Source organism: Coenobita brevimanus, chromosome 74, assembly GCF_032717465.1.
Source record: "Coenobita brevimanus isolate Jiangsu-jjx chromosome 74, ASM3271746v2, whole genome shotgun sequence".
Taxonomy (NCBI): domain Eukaryota; kingdom Metazoa; phylum Arthropoda; class Malacostraca; order Decapoda; family Coenobitidae; genus Coenobita; species Coenobita brevimanus.
Genome location: NC_137027.1, coordinates 16,703,178 through 16,722,789, shown reverse-complemented (window position 1 = coordinate 16,722,789; position 19,612 = coordinate 16,703,178). Strand labels below are relative to the sequence as shown.

Here is a 19,612-nt window from a genome sequence, read left to right as displayed (position 1 = left end):
CTCGTAACCGTGGTAGCTCCTTTCTCACAGCTGGATGTACATCCTTCTTAATACCGTATATGCAGATGTAAATGATGCATCCGTCTCCTTTAAGTTCTTAGCAACATCTAAAATTCTATCCTTCATTTTCTGGTCGTTCACTGTTATACGTACTGGTCTCTTCTGTCGCTGATCCAGCTGCCCCAGTCTCGTTATCTCCCAGGTTGATGGTTTGATGTTTTCCCGTAGCCCAGCCGCCTCCAGCACTGAGCGCACCTTTGTAGCGTCTCCCATCCCGATGTCATTATCTTCTTCTTCTAATCCCATTATAATTAAATTTTTCCGTCGTTCACGAACATCAATTACCTCTAAGAACTTCTGCTGCTGGTGAATGATTTTGTATGCTTCATTTAACTTTGTAGACAATCATTCCACATCATCCTTAATTTTCCTTATTTCAGCAGTCTCTTTCTTCAGGCTCCTGATTTCATCTAGAAGTAACGAATTTGATGGTTCTTTTGATGTGTCATTAATAAGGGTTGCCAGAGCTTCTTTCAACTGTGGATTTGTTAGCATACTGATTTGGGTCTGGGTAAGTGACTTCACTGTCTCAGCGCAGTCGAATCCCGGCATGACGTCAGGGCAGATATCCAAACAGATCTAGTATACTGGCGTCCTGGTTGTTCTGGTAATAGGATACACTTCTATGCATGCGCTGACTGAACTGGCAAGCTCAGTTCGACTTTTATGTCCATATATAAGCTAATACTGTACATGTAGGTTAAGCCACTGCTTCACTTGGATCCACTGTACCTTTATAGTTCCTTTGTAGTTGATCTACTGGTCCAAAGTTGTCTCTAAACTTCGAATTTTTGGTTATTTCTCTGGAGCCACTTCTGTTGTGTTTTGCTCAAAACGCCCTCTACCACATTCACCTTTAGATTCCATTTCTCACACATTCTCCCAAACTCATCCACCATGCTTTGCAGCTCCTCTTTGTCTTCACTTAACAACACAGTGTCATCTGCAAACAACAGTACAGGGAGTTTCCAAACACTACCTTCTCTCACCAGGGCCACTCCAACATCCATTGCCCTACCTGGTATCTCTTTTATTACCCCATCCATGAACAGTTTGAACAACCATGGAGACATGACACATCCCTGTTTCAACCCAACCTTCAAAGAGAAAAATTCACTCAGTTCACCACCCACACGCACTGCAGCCTTCGCACCATCATACATACTCTTCACAGCATTCGGTAACTTCCCATCTACTCCATATATTCTTCCCACAATCCTTGTCTATTCACCCTGTCATATGCTTACTCCAAATCCATGAAGGCCGCAAACAGCATCTTTCCCTTCTCTAGAAACTTTTCCACTAAAGATCTAGGAGTGAATATCTGATCTACACAACCTCTTCCCTTCCTAAAGCCTCCCTGTGCTTCTCCAACTAATTCCTCTGTTATTTCCCTAACTCTGTCACTGAGTATCCTACCATACACTTTTCCTATTACACTAAGAAGTCAAACGCCCCTATGATTACCACACACTTCTTTTTCCCCTTTTCCTTTGTACAAGGGAGGGAGGTGAGAAGACAGGAAGAAATCAGTAGGGTAGAAGTTGTGGAAGCAATGAAGAAAGTTAAATCGGGGAAAGCCTCAGGAATTGATGGAGTGTGTGGTGAAATGCTGAAGCATGGGGGAGAGATGGTAGTAGAATGGGTGTGGAAGATGTGCAGATTGGCCTGGGAGGAAGGTAGAGTCCCGGAGGATTGGAAGTCAGGTATGATTATTCCCTTGTACAAAGGGAAAGGGGAAAAAGAAGTGTGTGGTAATCATAGGGGCATTTGTCATCTTAGTATAATAGGAAAAGTGTATGGTAGGATACTTATTGACAGAGTTAGAGAAAGAACAGAGAAATTAGTTGGAGAACAACAGGAAGGCTTTAGGAAGGGAAGAGGTTGTGTAGATCAGATATTCATTCTTAGATCTTTAGTGGAAAAGTTTCTAGAGAAGGGAAAGAAGTTGTATGCAGCTTTCATGGATTTGGAGAAAGCATATGACAGGGTGGATAGACAAAGGATTGTGGAAAGTATTAAGAATATATGGAGTAGATGGGAAGTTGTTGAATGCTGTGAAGAGTATGTACGATGGTGCGAAGGCTTCAGTGCATGTGGATGGTGAACTAAGTGAATTTTTCTCTTTGAAAGTTGGGCTGAAACATGGATGTGTCATGTCTCCATGGTTGTTCAATCTGTACATGGATGGGGTAATAAAAGAGGTACAAGGTAGGGTAGTGGATGTTGGAGTAGCCCTGGTGAGAGAGGATAGTGTTTGGAAACTCCCTGTACTGTTGTTTGCAGATGATACTGTGTTGTTGAGTGAAGACAAAGGGGAGCTGCAAGGCTTGGTGGATGAGTTTGAGAGAGTGTGTAAAAAACGGAATCTAAAGGTGAATGTAGGGAAGAGTAAAGTGGTGGTCTTTGAGAGAGGTGAAGTCAGTGAATGTACAGCGAGGTTGGATCGTGAGGAATTGGAAAATGTGAGTACGTTTAAGTACTTGGGTAGTGTGATGAGTAAGGATGGAGGTTTGGAGGGTGAAGTGCTTGAAAGGGTACAGCAGGGAAGAAAGGTTGCCAGTTCTTTGAAAGCAGTGATAAGAAACAGGGAAGTGAGCATGGAAGTGAAAAAGTTACCGGTACTACATGACAGTATTGTGATACCAACTCTAACATATGGAAGTGAAGCTTGGACGTTGTTGGAAGGACACGAGTCAAGAGTGAGAGCAGTGGAAATGAGTTATTTAAGAGGAGCCTGTGGAGTCACATGGAGAGACAGGCTGACGAATGAGGATATAAAGGAGCGTTGTGGTGTTGATGTGGATGTGATAGGAAGCGTTATGAGGAACACACTGAGGTGGTTTGGCCATGTGCAGAGGATGGAGGGTGAAAGACTGATGAAGAGAGTGTATGTGAGTGAGGTGGAGGGGGGAAGAGGGAGGGGGATGCCGAGGATGAGATGGAGGGATGGGGTGGAGAGGTATATGAGAGAGGGGGGTGTGAGTTGGGGGCAGGGGAGTGAAATGGAGGGGGACAGGGCGACTTGGAGGGAATTTGTTTGTGGCCACCCCAAACGGGATTGAGGCGTCTGGCAATAGATAGATAGATAGACAAGGGAATAATTATACTTGACTTTCAATTCTCCGGGACTCTGCCTTCCTCCCAGGCCAATCTGCACATTTTCCACATCCACTCTACTACTACCTCTCCCCAATGCTTCAGCATTCCACCACACACACTATCAGTTCCTGGGGCTTTCCCCAATTTGACTTTCTTCATTGCTTCCACAACTTCTATCCTACTGATTTCTTCTTGTCTTCTTACCTCTCTTCTTCTCCCAGCCATTCCCCAGCCACTTATACTCACATTACTTCCACTCTCTGTGTTCAGCATTTCTTTAAAGGGTTCTCTCCATCTGCTCACTTTTTCTCCCTTCTTCTCTAGTAATCTACCATTTTTATCTTTCCTTCCCTACTAACTTCGCTACCACCCTGTCTTACTCTCTTCACCCCTTTCCAGAACATTTTCTTACAGTCCCTCCACTTTACACTCAAATTCCTTCCAAATTTCTCATCCACCCTCTTCGTACTCTCTCTTACTAATCTTTTCACCTCTCTCTTCCTTTCTACATATAACTCTCTCTTCCGCCTCTCAACTTCTTCCACGCCCCTTTTTCTCATCCATTCATTGTATGGTTTCTTCTTTTGTGCCACAGCCTGTCTCACCTCTGCATTCCACCATGCTTTTCCTTGCACCCCCTTCCGTCTTCTCTTCACCCCACACACCACATCACATGCTGCACATATTTCTTCTGTGAATATCTTGCTCATACCTTCCACGTCCCCCATCTGCTCCAAGTCATCTTTACCCAATTGTTCCTCCACTTCTGTCTTATATTCTGCCTTTTTCTCATCCTCTTATAACCTTTCCACTCTCCTTGCAACTACTTCCTTCCATCCTTCCCTTCATCTATTTCTCCATCTTGGATCTTGATTCTGACCACCACCAAGTAGTGGTCAGAAAGTCCACTCCCCCAACCTCTACAAGCTCTTGCCTCCATTACACATCTTCGCATCCTTTCATCGAAGACATATTACCTAAGATAAAGTAAACTAACAAAATTATGGCTTTACTGAGTCAAGACAGATGTGGGTTAACTAAAACCAACAAGAATATGGCTGCTCACCTTAACCCAAGAGGACAACAGGTGAACAGACATATTGCCGATTCTGGGTAAACATGGCCAGTGCACTCTGCCATGTACCTAAAAACTTACGGTATATGTATCTTTTAATTTAATTTATCATTTGCACTGAACAAGACTTGATAACTTTAATTCTTTGCAGATGGAGGGAAGCAGCCGCCATGTTGGCGATGACGTCAGCATTCATACTGCAGACGACGCTCCAATCCATCACACAATACTTTACCAGTAACAGAGATAAAAATTGTACCTACTGTACTTGGCCACTGTAGATACAAACTACCCCCTTCAGGTATGTTGTGAAGGAATTTCATGGTGTAAGTGGATGGTACCTGTTAGGTAAGTAAATTGTGGTGAAATCGACCTGAAGTAGCTTACAGCTACACCATTCCCAAGTGGTGCTCGTACCTCATGAGGTGGAAAGTGTTAAATGTATTCCGTACAGTATCAGTTGTTTGAGTTTATAATGGTATTATGCTCATCAATATTTAATAGTTGACCTCTTCGTTATTGGTTTTCCGAAAAAAAAAAAAAAAAACAGTTTCAGTGACTCTGAACTTGATTGTAAATACTGTACACCCACCAAAAAGATTATCGTTACCTCTGGGTGCGATGAACTCTGAAATGATTTGTAAAAGTGAAACTGTGTTCATCTGGTACTGGTAGTAGTTCAGAACCCTTGGTCCTTATATCATATCGTATCACACCACAAGGGTAACAAATATTTTTTTTGTGGATGTACCTTCAGGGGAGTGTGATGAAATACTAAATCGGCGGTCATTTACCGAATCAACACCGAAATGGGACTTTTTAATTGGTATGCGTTATAGATTTTATCACCATAGAGGTTCATACTCATCTACTTATCCGAAATCTGGTCAAATTTTTGTATTTAATTTTACCTTTAAAAAAAATCCGGATTCACAGCGAAAACGTGCTGAAATTAGCTGAAGTGTTTCTCCTTTAGCTTAACAGCTTGCCTTGGCAGACTTCTGCTTTGTATAAATATTAACTTAACATTTGTCTATCTATCTATCTATTGCCAGACGCCATAATCCCGTACGGGGTGGCCATGTGACTCTGAGTTATTTGTTTTACAGGGAGGGACACTAACCCTCCACCATCCCACTTGACACGTAGGGAGCTCGTATGGTTTGGTTATATGGTTACCACCCAGCGTTGTAAATGGTTTCTTGGCTTACAGGAAACCATTTGGCTTGGTACTCAATGTAAAGCCACCTGTAATGGAAAGAAAAGCAATAAGTAGTGACAGGAAGATGGGAGAAATAGGAAGAGGAGGGCAGGCACAGAAAAAGAATGATAAAGGCTAAGGAAGAAGCAGGCAGCTCTACATCAAGTGAGTGGATGATGGTCGCCACCAACATACAAATGCATTTATTTGCACTTTAAATCAGTATTTGTGCAAAATAGAAGTCTGTCAAGGCGTGTTGGCGATCTAAAGAAGAAATACCCGCTAACCTTAGCACGTTTCCGCTCTGACTTCTAATATTCTATTAATACTTAAATTAAGCATAGTTTTTTTTTTTTACCGAATTTCAGATAATTAGCTGTGTATGAACCTATATGGTGAAGAATATAATATTTTCACAACAGTAAAGACTGCATTCCAGCTCTGGGAACTTCTGACGAGCAGCCAGACACCGCTGCTTTTGTTACTATTATTGGCTGGTATACAGAGGAATAATTTCCCTACTGTGCTTTTGTCAGTGCACCTACACATTGGAACGAAACATTAGCAATTATTCCTCTTGTCACTGGACATTCTTAGTGGTCAGAAATAAGCACAATGTATCCTGGCTAAATGTAAACAAGGCAGACTATGCTGCCTCAGTGTGAGTAGTGACGTCATGACCAATCAGACGCCTTTTCAGTGTCATGTGATTTTTCGGCTACTTTATTAATTTTTCATGTTTCTGCACATTTTTTTTGGAAATAATGGTTGACATAGTTATTTTCTGCATATTTTTTACCCGTGCAAGTAACTAACTTAAAAAAAATTTTGACCGGAAACTCGTCTATTGTCTCCTGCACGACTCGGTTCGGCATCAAAGTCAATTCACTGTCACAACAAGACAGTTTGCCGTCATGAACGAAGACAGCTATGGGTGACGCAAGAATAATTCAAAGGTGACCACAACGATGAAGAAACAAGTTAATTAAACCACAAGTGATTGAGAGTGGAGAGCCATTTCCTGGGGAGGATCAAGAGGATGATGCAATGTCTGAGGTGTCAGAAATAGACTTTGAAGGGTTTATGAACAAAGTGAGTGCATTAGCTAGTGAAAATGTCAAAAGTGCTGATGACGAGATTGGTGAGGTAGGTTGTGTGTCGAGTGGTGCAGGAGAGAATTTGCTGTCAAGTCAATTCGCTGTCAGACAATTCTCCGTCAAAACACGGATGATTCCCCATCAAGACAATTCGCACCCTGGACAATTCCCGTCATTCTATAAATATATTATACTTATTATTAATTAATCAGTACTTTAATAACCATCAAAGTCTATGTTCAATAGCATAGGCTTTGGATATTATTTATTAGTTGCACCTTTAGTCAGTATTGACCAAAAAATAGGTCCTCGCGTACAGTGAGGAGTGCGTACTCTGAACTCGTGTTCTATGGGTCCCTACTGTTCCCTGAAAATCAGACGGTTGGTAATTGCATTTTTTTCTTCTTTTTGTGTTTGGAATGGGGTTGCTATGGCCACAAAACCAGATATGTTTATTGTCTCTGAAGGAAAAGATTTTTAAAGTTTTTACAGATCACCTGAGCTACCAGAACACCATGATGTCTTAAAAACTTAATACTGTTGCTTCAGACTTGTCTGCATCATCCCTGTGAAATTTCACAATTACTGAAATGTAATCACTCTCACAGCCGGAGCACAGAGACGTCATCCTGATACTGAAATTCAAAATCAGGCGCAAAGCGACTGCCAGTTATGCTGACCTGTGATTGATGGAAAGGAAAGCAAGAGCACCAATCAACTAAAAAAAAAAAAAAAAAAAAAAAAAAAAAAGTGGTTAGGCATTGCACATGTCAGGCACTTGCACATGCCTACTGGCAACTAGTGGTGGATATACGAATGCACAGGACTTGACACCACCTGTAAAATCTCCTGACAAAGACTAATTTCTGAAACGTGGAAAAAATTTGTAACATCATTTACAATGCTATTATTCATTTCTAGTGTAGGGCTAGAAGAGAGGTATAGAGAGTGAAGTCTGAGTCACAGAGACATTTACTTGATAACCTAAATCATGTGAAATGGAAGAATATGATATTTAAGGTGGCATATCGGGTGAAGAGAAATAATCGCGATATTATAGGTCAGCAGTGTGTGAAGAATGTTGAAAGAAGGGTAGTGGTGAACAGTGGGGATATTAATGATGCATGGAGAGAGCATTATACACAGTTGTTGAATGAAGAGTTTGATTGGGACAGGGAAGGTTTGGAGCCAGCAGATCCAGTGTTTGGCCCTTAGCCTTTGATTGATGCTGCTGTGTGAATGAGGCTATAGGCAGGATGCAGGTGGGGAAGGCAGCTGGTGTGTCTGGGTTGACTGCCAAAATGTTGAAGGCCTCAGGAGATATATGAGTGAGGTTAGTCACTGACCTGATAAATATGATTTATATGAGTGTGTTGTCCCAGATGATTGGCTGAAGAGTGTAAATATGTACAAAGGGAAGGGTGATGCTCTGGAAAGAGGAAACTATAGAGGTATAAAGCTTTTAGATCAGATAATGAAGGTAATGGAGAGAGTTCTAGAAGGTATGATTAGAGAGAGTGTGAATATTGATGAGGTGCAGTTTGGGTTTATGCCAGGCAGGGGGGCCACTGATGCCATAGTTATTGTTCAACAGCTTCAGGAAAAATATATACCTTAGGAAAGAAAAGGGAACTGTACTTTGTTTTTGTTGATTTGGAGAAGGCCTTTGACAGAGTCCCTAGAGAGTTGGTGAAGTTGGCAGTGAGAAAGCTTGGGATCAATGAGTGGTGGTTAGGGTGGTTATGGCCATGTATGTGGGTGCTCACACCCTGGTATAAGTGAATGGAGATTTGAGTGATGAGTTTCCTGTGAATGTGGGTGTGCATCAGGTTTCAGTTTTTAGTCTCTTGTTGTTTATTGTTGTCTTAAAGCCTCCTCACGTGACTTAAGAAATGGACTCCCATGGGTGATGTTTTATGTTACTGATTTGGTGTTGATTGCAGAAAATGAAAAGGAGGTGGAGGAAAGATTTAGGAAATGGAGGGATGGTATGGGATACAAGGGCTTAAGAATAAATGCAAATAAAACAAAAGTGGTAATATTTAGGGTTGGTGGCATTACTGTCAGAGAAGAGAGAGAGTGGCAATGTGCAATTTGCCACAAGGACGGGGGAAGTAACTCCATCTTGTGCAGCGTTTGTGATAAGTGGGTGCATAAGAAGTGTAGTGCTATTAGAGGTAGACTACGAGATAATGCTGTGTGTGGATGAGCGAATGAGAAGACAAGTGTTGGATGCAAGGGTGTGGAGAGGGTGGGGGAATGGAGTCTCGGACCATCACTTAGTGATGGCCAAGGTAGAGCTGCAAAGAAAGTGGTTGAGGAGGCGAAGGGGAAGACAGGAGGAAACAGCTCCTGTGAGAAGAGTGGAGAAATTGCAAGATAGTGAGAAGAGGACAGAGTATAAGAGCATAGTGGAAGAAAGATTGGGAAGGTATGAGCTAGAGCAGATGGAAGGGGTGGAAGACGTATGTAAGATATTCACGGAAGAGATAAGCGCAGCGTGTGAGGTGGTTTGTGGAGTGAGGAGGAGATGCAAGGGTGTGCAAGGGACAGCATGGTGGAATGATGAGGTGAAACGAGCTGTGGAACAAAAGAATAAGGCATATGGTGAATGGTTGGCGAAGTAGAGGTAGGGAGGAAGATGAGAGAGAGAGAGAAAAAGAGAGGTATATGTGAGCAGGAGAAGGGAGGTTAAGAGACTGGTGAAGGAGAGTAAGAAGAAAGTGGATGAAGAGTTTGGGAGGAATCTGAGTGTGAAATGGAGGGAGAGTAAGAAATTGTTTTGGAAGGAGGTAAAGAAAGTAAGGATGTGTGAAAGGGGAAATAGTAGGGAGTGAAAGATAGGAATAATAGATTGTTGGTAGAGAGAGAGAGAGAAATTGAGGAGATGGAAGGAGCACTTTGAGGATTTGTTGAATGTAGAGAGTGAGAGCAGTGTGAGTATAAGTGGTTGGGGAATGGCTGGGAGAAGAAGAGATGAGAGGAGGGAGGAAGAGATCAGTAGGTCGGAAGTAGTGGAAGCGATGAAGAAGATTAAGCTGGGAAAGGCCCCAGGAATTGATGGAGTATGTGGTGAAATGCTTAGGTATGGGGGTGAGATTGTTGTGGAGTGGATATGGAAGTTGTGTAGATTGGCTTGGGAAGAGGGAAGGGTTCCAGAGGACTGGAAATCAGGTATAATTGTTCCTCTGTACAAAGGAAAAGGGGAGAGAGAAGTATGTGGTAACCATAGGGGTATTTGCCTTCTTAGTGTGACTGGTAAAATATATGGTAGAATACTCATTGATAGGGTTAGGCATATGACAGAGGAGCTAGTTGGAGAAGAACAAGGGGGATTTAGGAAGGGAAAAGGGTGTGTAGATCAGATATTTGTTCTAAGATGTTTAGTGGAGAAGTATCTAGAGAAGGGAAGGAAAGTGTACGCTGCCTTCATGGACTTGGAGAAAGCTTATGACAGAATAGATAGGAAAGGTATGTGGAAGGTATTAAGAATATATGGAGTGGAGGGGAAATTGTTGAGTGCTGTGAAGAGTATGTACGAGGGAGCTAGGGCTACGGTGCGAGTGGATGGTGAGCTGAGTGAGTTCTTTGATCTCAATGTGGGACTGAAACAGGGGTGTGTAATGTCTCCATGGCTGTTTAATATATATATGGATGGGGTCGTAAAGGAGGTACAAGGTAGGGCAGTGGATGTGGGGGTGGCCCTAACGAATGAGGGTGAGATTTGGAAGCTTCCGGTGTTGCTGTTTGCTGATGATACAGTATTGTTGAGTGAAGATGAATGGGAGTTGCAAGGATTGGTGAATGAATTTGGGACAGTGTGTAGGAGGAGGAAGCTGAAAGTTAATGTAAACAAAAGTAAAGTTATGGTGTTTGAGAGGAATGAAGTCACAGAGTGTGCAGTGAGGTTGGATGGTGAGGATATGGAGAATGTGAGTGCATTCAAGTACTTGGGTAGTGTGATGAGTAAGGATGGAACTTTGGGGGATGAAGTGCGTGAAAGGGTACAGCAGGGAAGGAAGGTTGTAGGCATGCTGAAAGCAGTGATGAGAAATAGGGAAGTGAGTATGGAAGTTAAGAAGTCTCTGCATGATGGTATTGTGATCCCTACCCTGACGTATGGAAGCGAGGCGTGGACCTTGCAAGAGGGGAACAAGTCAAGAGTGAGAGCAGTGGAAATGAGTTACTTGAGAGGAGCATGTGGAGTGACATGGAGGGACAGGTTGACGAATGAAGAAGTGAAGGAACGTTGTGGGGTAGATGTGGATGTGGTTGAAAAGATTAGGAGAAATACACTGAGGTGGTTTGGACATGTGGAGAGGATGGAGAGTGAAAGACTGACTAAGAGGGTGTATGTGGGTGAGGTGGAGGGAGGGAGAGGGAGGGGTAGACCGAGGATGAGGTGGAGGGAGGGAGTTGAGAGGTATATGAGGGAGGGGGGGGTGAGTTGGGGGGAGGGGAGTCAAATGGTGGGTGACAGAGTGACTTGGAGGCGTTTTGTCTGCGGCCACCCTTTGCGGGATTAGGGCGTCGGGCTATAGATAGATAGATAGATAGTGTTGGGGAGAGCAGGTTGAGGTTGTCAGGTGTGAGGGGATTGAACTTGCTGGTGAGTCTGTTGAGTGTGAGGAAGAGTTTTGTTATTTGGGAGACATGTTATGTGCTGGAGGTGGGGCTGGAACTAGCTGTGTGGTTAGGGTGAGAAGTGGTTGGAAGAAGTTCAGGGAGCTGATGTCTCTCCTGACATTGAGAGGGCTTCCCCTACATGCTAAGGGATCTTTGTATGTAGCATGTGTTAGGAGTGCAATACTGTGTAGTAGTGAGATCTGGGCAGTAAAGGAAGAGGATATTTGCAGGCTCAGACATACAGAAATGACAATGATTAGGTGGATGTGCAGCGCATCCCTGAGTGCAAGGCCTGGGGGGCTAGGTTTACGATGGCAGAGTTGAGAGGTAAGATGGGACTTGAGTGTTTTGATGTTGTGATGAGGAGAGGTAGACTTAGGTGGTTTGGGCATGTGGAGAGGATGGGGGATGATAATTGGGTGCAGAATGTGCGATGCATTAATACTGAGGGTGGGGTTGCGAGGGGTAGACTAAAAAAGACATGGGACAAAGTCATTAACCCACCCAGTCCCGGAGACGTGAATTCACGTCCTCACATGATGTGCACTCATATCCCGGTGACGTAAATTAACGGGGCAACATTGCAAGGTCCCTAATTTGCACAATTTTCAATTTTTGCGAGTGATTTTTGGCACGTATACACGGGACATCTTCCTCTACAACAGGGGTGGCCAGACTTTTAGAATCCGAGATCTACTCTAAAGACTGAAACTCTTTTACGATCTACCATATTACATAATCACATAATATTATTACGTCAACTGGGGAAAAACATTTCAAATAGCATAGTACTAAAAAAAAATAATCAGTTCAAACTAAATTAAGAAAAAAAAAATCAGTTGATACTAAATTTTACCAAAGTTTTTACCTCATCCTACCTATGAAAGGACTCTTTCACCAACCTTATTGCGAAGTTGATGCATGACACTGCATATCTTGTGATAATTTACTGAAGGAGGGTTCATAACTACTGAGGCACAAGTGGAGGCAGTATTTCAAATGTTCATCGGTTAGGCGGCTTCGGTATCTTGATTTAATTATCTTCATTTGGGAGAAGGCTTCTTCGCAGAGATAAGTTGACCCAAAAAATGCAGTCAACCGAAGAGCTATAGATCTCAATCCTGGGTACTGTTCTTCATGGAGTAGATTCCAGAAGTTTTTCTCTGAAGCTCTTGATTTCAAGGGAATATCAGATTGAAGCTTCAATATTTCTTCCTCCAAATCTGATGCATTCATGTTGAACAAAGAGGAGATAATTGCAGAAATTCATTCAATATCAACTGCAGCAAATGGATGTGACATAAAAACCAGGATAGGTTCAAGCTGCTTAATATCCTGGAATCTTCTTTCTAGTTCTCCCCAAAGATTCTGTATTTCAGTACAAAATGTATCGTATGTGCAGTTGCTTTCATCATGGCTTTCTACAGCTTTTTGTAAATTAGGGAAGTTCTTCAAATTTCCTCTTCCTAGCTGAGATTTTAGAAATTTTAGCTTTGATTTGAAAGCATTTACGGAACTAACTAACTGAGTAATGGTTTTATCCTTGCCTTGAAGCTGAAGGTTGAATGCATTACAATGAGCTGTTAAATCTGTCAAGAAAGCTAATTTTAACAACCATAGTGCTTCATGCAGCGGATATGTACTTTCTCCAATTGATTCCAGGAACTGAATCACTTCAGGGAACAAGGACTGGAATCTTTCTAAGAACTGTCCCCGACTAAGCCACCTGACATCAGTGTACAATAGCAGGTCTTCATACTCAGCCTCATTTTCCTCCAGCTGAGTTCGGAAGAGTCGTCTCCTTAAGCTCCTTGCTCGAACGGAATTAACAATCTTGGTGGCAATGTTCATGACATCTGCCATGTTCAAAACTTTAGCACACAGTGCATTCTGATGTATGACACAATGGATTGTTGAAAAATCAGGAAAATCTTCATTTTTTTGGCAGAGTGCTAGAAACCCATTGTTCTTACCGACCATGGATGGGGCGCCGTCGGTTGCAATGGATACTAGTTTCTGTAGCGGGAGGCTTGTTTTCTTGGCAAAATGAAAAAAATGTTGGTAAATGTCCTCACCTCTAGTTGTCCCTTTCACAGGAATCACAGTTAAAAACTCCTCCTTGTGACTCATATCAGAGAAAACCATTCTTATGAACACAATTAGCTGAGAAGTATCCACTATATCAGTCGACTCATCGAATTGCAAGGAAAAAAAACAACAGTTGTCTATGTCCATTTTCAGTTTGTTTTCCAAGTCTTCACCCATTCCCTCCACTCGTCTTGTCACAGATTGTCGAGATAGAGGCATGTCCTTAATTGCTTGCATGATTTCACTTTTATTCTTTAATTTGTCAAATAAAACATTTCCAGCTTCAAGAAAAGCTTGCTTCACCATTTCCCCATCTTGAAAAGGTTTCTTGTGTTTCACTAACACATTTGCAATACGAAAGGATGCTTCAGTTCCTGCTTGGGACTGTAAAAGAGGTTTAGCAATCAAATGTTGTTGTGCTCCTAATTGAGCTTTCAATTCTCTCACTTTAATTTTCCTTATCTCAGTTTTAGGAGGAAAATCAACATCATATTTCTTGTGTAGGCTTGAAAAATGTCTCTCTAAATTTCCTTTCTTCGGCAGAGCAATGCTAGCACGGCATATCAAACAGATGCATTTGTCTTTATACATTGTAAAAAAGAAATCATGCTCCCACTCTTCATGAAAGTGGTAGGTTTTTGGTCTTTTTGCTCCACTCATGTTCAATTAATTCAGTTTATTATAATCACAGTAATTAATACACCACACTCGTGCAACTGTGTAACGTCCCGTTTGTATGTATGCTCCAACACTACTGACACCGCGCGTTTATGACTGATGCGAGGGAAGAGTCAAGAGACAGGAATGTGTCACATACAACTTGCGCACTGTTGCCATGTTGGCGAGCTGAGCAGCTGATGCCAAGTCTTATGGGGGAACGGCGATCGACCAAACAAGTGGCCGCGATCGACTGGTAGATCGCGATTGACTGTTTGGCCACCTCTGCTCTACAAGATGCTAGGCAGGGACAATGCCTTACCAGCATGACCTCCCCCCCCCCACATGCCCTTTTCTCAGCAATTCACCTGTTATCAGTGACCTGGCCAGTAAAGCCATGTCATATCACGGTACGAAATTCAGGGCCAGAGTGATTCCCCAATCGATGACAATGTGGAGGACAAACATTAGAGGAAGAAACAGTCAGAAATGATGATCAGGTAATGTGGCAAAAAAAGGTCAGGAATGGTGATGAGTTAGTGAGTGAAACAATGCTTATAATGCCTATATTACCGTTTGAAAACCAATATACTCTCGTACTACATATAAATTCGTACCAAATAAATAAATAAATACCGTTTATGAGTGGTGTGGAATAGTTATCCTCCCGTAGAACTCGTTTTCTTTGCAGCCAGCCTGATAGAAAACCCTGTAAGGTAAGGAGGTACTCCTACCTGGATCGAGTATTTTAAATCTCAGGTGAGCGATTTCTCTATGAATTTTCGATGTTTCTCACCAAAAGCGGATGTTTGAGCGAAAAAAAAAAAAAGGTCCAAAAATGTCGGGATTGGGGTGTACCACTGCCCAGAAAACGTCGGGATGGGGGGGGGTTAAGTGTGACCTCAGGGTTAAGGGACTGAGCAGGAAGGCTGCCATAGATCGAGCAGCATGGAGAGCCGCCCTTGGGTGACCAAGGCCGACGCATGCAAGCATGTTGGAGCCTTCAAATATGAAAACAAATGATAACATTCAGTGATTCAAAATACTCCAGATAAGGAGATCTAAAGATTGGGGAGGGTTAATATTTGAAATTCCCAAGATGTCCGAATCGAAAATAATTCCGGCTAAGGTATTGTAAGCTTAACTAGGCTAATACAGTGGAATCTCCTAAATCACACATTCCTAAACAGTGAATTCATAATGCATGGCAACATTGTGCAACAGTTTGGAAGATCAGTAATTTGCGGAATTTATACTTAATTTGTGATTACAATCATGAAAGTGAAGGTTTCTCAATGTGTTTTTGAACATCTGTTAGCTGTGCTATGTTTGCCAGAATAGTGTGTGTGTGAGTGTGTGTGTGTGTGTCTCTCTCTCTCTCTCTCTCTTTCTGTGGGAAGGTGAGGGTAAGAAGGAGTGGATTGTGAGCGAGGAATTCCTTAAGGGGGAATCAGTTTGGGAAGTGACATTTCCACCAGTGACCTCACCATAGGGTCTTGCATGCATATGCCTTCAATAAGGTTGAGATTCTCGTATGAGAATTTTTATCATGGCCGATCATAACCCTTCTAAGCCTACAGCTTCTTCGAGGAAGGTGAAGAAGAAGAAGAAAAGGCCAACTTTAACTTACATCCAGAAGTTAGATGTAATAAGGAGGAACCCATTCCCCCTCCCCTCTCCATTCCTGCAATGTTGTCATAGTCAGGTAAGAATCTTAAAATATTGCTTATTTCCATTAAATCTATCTATCTATTGCCAGACACCTCAATCCCATAAGAAGTGGCCACAAACAAATCGCCTCCTGTTGCCCTGTCCCCTGCCATTTCTTTGCCCTGCTCCCAGCTAACAACCCCCTCTCCCATATACCTCTCCACTCCATCCCTCCATCTCATCCTTGGCCTCCACCTCACTCACATACACTCTCTTCATCAGTCTCTCGCTCTCCTTCCTCTCCACATGTCCAAACCACCTCAGTGTGATTCTCCTAATGCTTCCTAATACATCCACATCCACACCACAATGCACCTTCACTTCCTCATTTGTCAGTCTCCATGTGACACCACATGTTCCTCACAAATAACTCATTTCCACTGCTTTCACTCCTGACTTCTGTCCCTCTAACAAGGTCTAAGCTTCACTTCCATACATTACGGTTGGTATCACAATACTGTCATGTAGTAGCTTTTTCACTTCCATGTCACTTCCCTGTTTCCTATCACTGCTTTCAAAGAACCAGCAACCTTTCTTCCCAGTTGCACCATTTCAAGCATTTCACCCTTTAAACTTCCATCCTTACTCATTTACCCAAGTACTTAAACACGCTCACATTTTCCATTTCCTCCTCATCCAGCCTCACTGTACAGTCACTGACTTCACTTCTCTCGAAGACCATAACTTTACTCTTCCCTGGCTTTACCGTTAGATTCCATTTCTTACACACATTCCCAAACTCATTCACCAAGCCTTGCAGCTCCCCTTCTTCTTCACTTAACAACACAGTATTATCTGCAAACAACAGTACAGGTAGTTTCCAAACACTGCCCTCTCTCACTAGGGCAGTTTGCTGGTTACCAGTTTGATGTGGTTTGTGGGTAAGGGAGGCAACTTTTCCAAAATGACAGATTCATAAATAATTTTTCCCGTAAGATTAGTTATTTATAAATCGCAAAATTCTCAAATTGCAGCATGTGCCCAGTCTCACAGGGCTGCGATTTAGGAGGTTCCACTGTATATCCTAAGCTAACCCAGCAAATAAACCTAACCAACTGGATTTTTTGTTTTTTACATTATAACTTTTTTTTTCTGTTTTTGGCTTTAATTAAAGATTTCCATGTGTTTCCAAATTTTTATGGTACAGTAATTTCTATTGGAACTGCCTGATTTTGCTGTTTTCCACCTCACACCCCTCGCACAGAAAATAAAAAAAGCTTTTCTGACAAAAATGATGATTAGAAAAAAGCTGATAGAAGCTTATGAAAATCTAATTTAAAAAAAATGTATATATAATATATATATATATATATATATATATATATATATATATATATATATATATATATAAATTTAAAAAGAACAGCCATACCAACACCAGGTACCTAACTGAGGGTGCAAAGCCCCACCAGACTCCCGCTTCCCCCTGGCATTAACCATCTTGACTGCCACTGAGCCTAACCTTGAAAGCCACTCAAACAAGGCCAGCCACCTACCTTAGAAATAATAAAGGAAGTATTCATATTGATGAATGAAGAAATGAAGGAACATTGTGCGGTGGATATGGATGTGGTTGAGAAGAGTAGGAGAAATACACTGAGGTGGTTTGGACATGCGGAGAGAATGGAGAATGAAAGACTGACTAAGAGGGTGTATGTAGGTGAGGTGGAGGGAGGGAGAGGGAGGGGTAGACTGAGGATGAGGTGGAGGGATGGAGTTGAGAGGTATATGAGGGAGGGGGGGTGAGCTGGGGGGAGGGTAGTCAAATGGTGGGTGACAGAGAGACTTGGAGGAGTTTTGTCTGCAGCCACCCTTTGCAAGATTAGGGCGTCAAGCTATAGATAGATTCATATTTTGCCCTCGCTTGCTGTTCCAGCTTAGATAAAAATGACCCAACCCTGTCCACTCCAGTAAAAGGTTTGGGATAAGTCTTATCAGTGACTTCCATTTCATTTTTCATTTCTTTGTTGGTGCATCAGTTTAGATTTTTTTTTTTCTTATTACGAATACAGTGAACCCCTCGATATACCGAAACCTCTTTTAACGAATTTTGGATTTAACTACCACCTTGAGCTGGCCAAATGTTATGTTCTTTTAGAAAATTATGTTTGGTAAAAGAATGGATGTGTGGGAAACGGCGATCAGTGTGGCATGCCTCCACACACACACACACACACACACACACACACACACACACACACACACACACACAGGGATTCAATCTAGGCGGACGTGTGACACCGGCGCTCCGTACCAAATCATCACGGCCAGTGGCATTACCTAAATAGTATCTTTGTATGAGTCAAGCTCAGTACCAGGTTAGACTAAATGATTGTTCATTATAAAAAGGAAAAAAATAATAAGTTTCAACAAGACTTGTAAAAACAGGAAATAGAACCAAGACGAAAGCATACGCTGAGTCATCTCTGAGGTTTGTTTTGACTACAACAAGACGGAGATTGTAAGTATATGCTTTGCACTTTAAGTATTTCAAAATGGATACATACTTCAGTAAAACAAATTTGGAAAAGAAAAGGAATAAAGGTGGGTCTGGTTAGTACTTGGATGGGTGACCACCTGGGAACAACAGATGCTGTTGGCATCCGTACGTGTCAAGTGGGGTTGGTGGAGGATTAGTGCCCCTCCCTGTAAAACAATTAACTCTAAGCCCTTGGCCACCCCGATTGGGATACATGGCGTCTGGCAATGATGATGATGATTTCTACCAAGAACTGGTTGAAGTAGAGACCCACAATAGACTGGTTGAACGTGTAAACAAACTAGAAATGGCTTTCAGAAATGAAATTGATGAAATAAAGAAGCAGATGCACTTGCAAAAGGAAGAAATAGAAAAACTAGGAAGGGAGGCCAATAAGAAAGACACAACCATCAGTGAACTAACCGTGGAATTGAGTACACTTAGGAAGAAAATGAGTGAAATGGCAAGTACAGTAGTCAATCACGAGAGTGTTATGGAAGAGTTCAAAAATGACACAGAGACAATTAGGCAAGTTAGCAGTCTTATTGACCAGAGCAGTGATATTGAGGAGAAGATAACACAAGTAAATGAAGCTGTGCAAAGCTACAAAAATGATGTAGAAACCACGTATGCTGAAGTGGTGAAAGTAAAGAAAGACTTAGAAACAAGGGTGGAGGAAAAAAGCATTAAAAAGGAGGTGAAAAGAATAATCCAAAACAATCCAAAGTTAGTCAGAGATTCAGTAGAGATAAACAAATCAATAGTAATCACTGGTATAGAAGAGGATGAAGTTAAAAACAAGATCACAAGAGACAAAAAGGAGATGGCAAATGTAATGAGCTTACTGAAAGAAGTATCAGAGGAAATCTGTAGTAAAGACATAGAGGAACACAAAAGGTTAGGGAAATACGAGAATAGCAAGACAAGACCTCTAAAGGTGACTTTCCAGAGTGTAAACACTGTGGAAGAGATACTAAAAAATGCAAAGAATCTTAAGGAAAAAGAGGAGTTCAAAAATGTATGGATAAAAAGATGCCTAACACAAGAGGAACTGGAATTACTGAAAGAGAAAAGGGAGGAAGCAAAAACAAAAAATGAGGGAAGATCAGAAGAGGAGAAGAAGAAATTTTTTTACAAAGTAATAGGATTGCAGGTACGAAAGTGTTACACAAACAAGATGGAAGAAAAAGGAGGAAGGTAGTAGAACCATGTCATGACAAGTATATAAACAAGATGATAAAGTTGATGTACTCAAATGTGGATGGAATGGTATCTAAATTACTAGAGATGAATGATTATGTCAGAGAAAATGAACCACAAATAATATGCTTAACTGAAACAAAATTAATACCAAGGATATCCAATGACATACTAAACTTAGAGGAATACAATATATGGAGAAGAGACAGATATTTAAAAAAAGGAGGAGGAATTATAATATTAACTAAGAAAAATCTATAAGTCAAGGAAATAAAACTAGATATACCATCACAAGTAGAACTGATTGCAGTAGAGAT

The 19,612-nt window shown here is 41.8% G+C and overlaps 1 long non-coding RNA gene across 1 annotated transcript in view; it reads left to right on the top strand.

Annotated features, from left to right (window-relative positions):
- The first annotated feature begins 4,413 nt into the window (after positions 1-4,413).
- LOC145407757 (uncharacterized) overlaps positions 4,414-19,612 on the top strand; it is a 123,794-nt gene continuing 108,595 nt past the window's right edge. The window contains exon 1 of the long non-coding RNA XR_013898789.1: positions 4,414-4,538. This is a non-coding gene — a long non-coding RNA (uncharacterized LOC145407757). The remainder of the gene's footprint in view (positions 4,539-19,612) is intronic.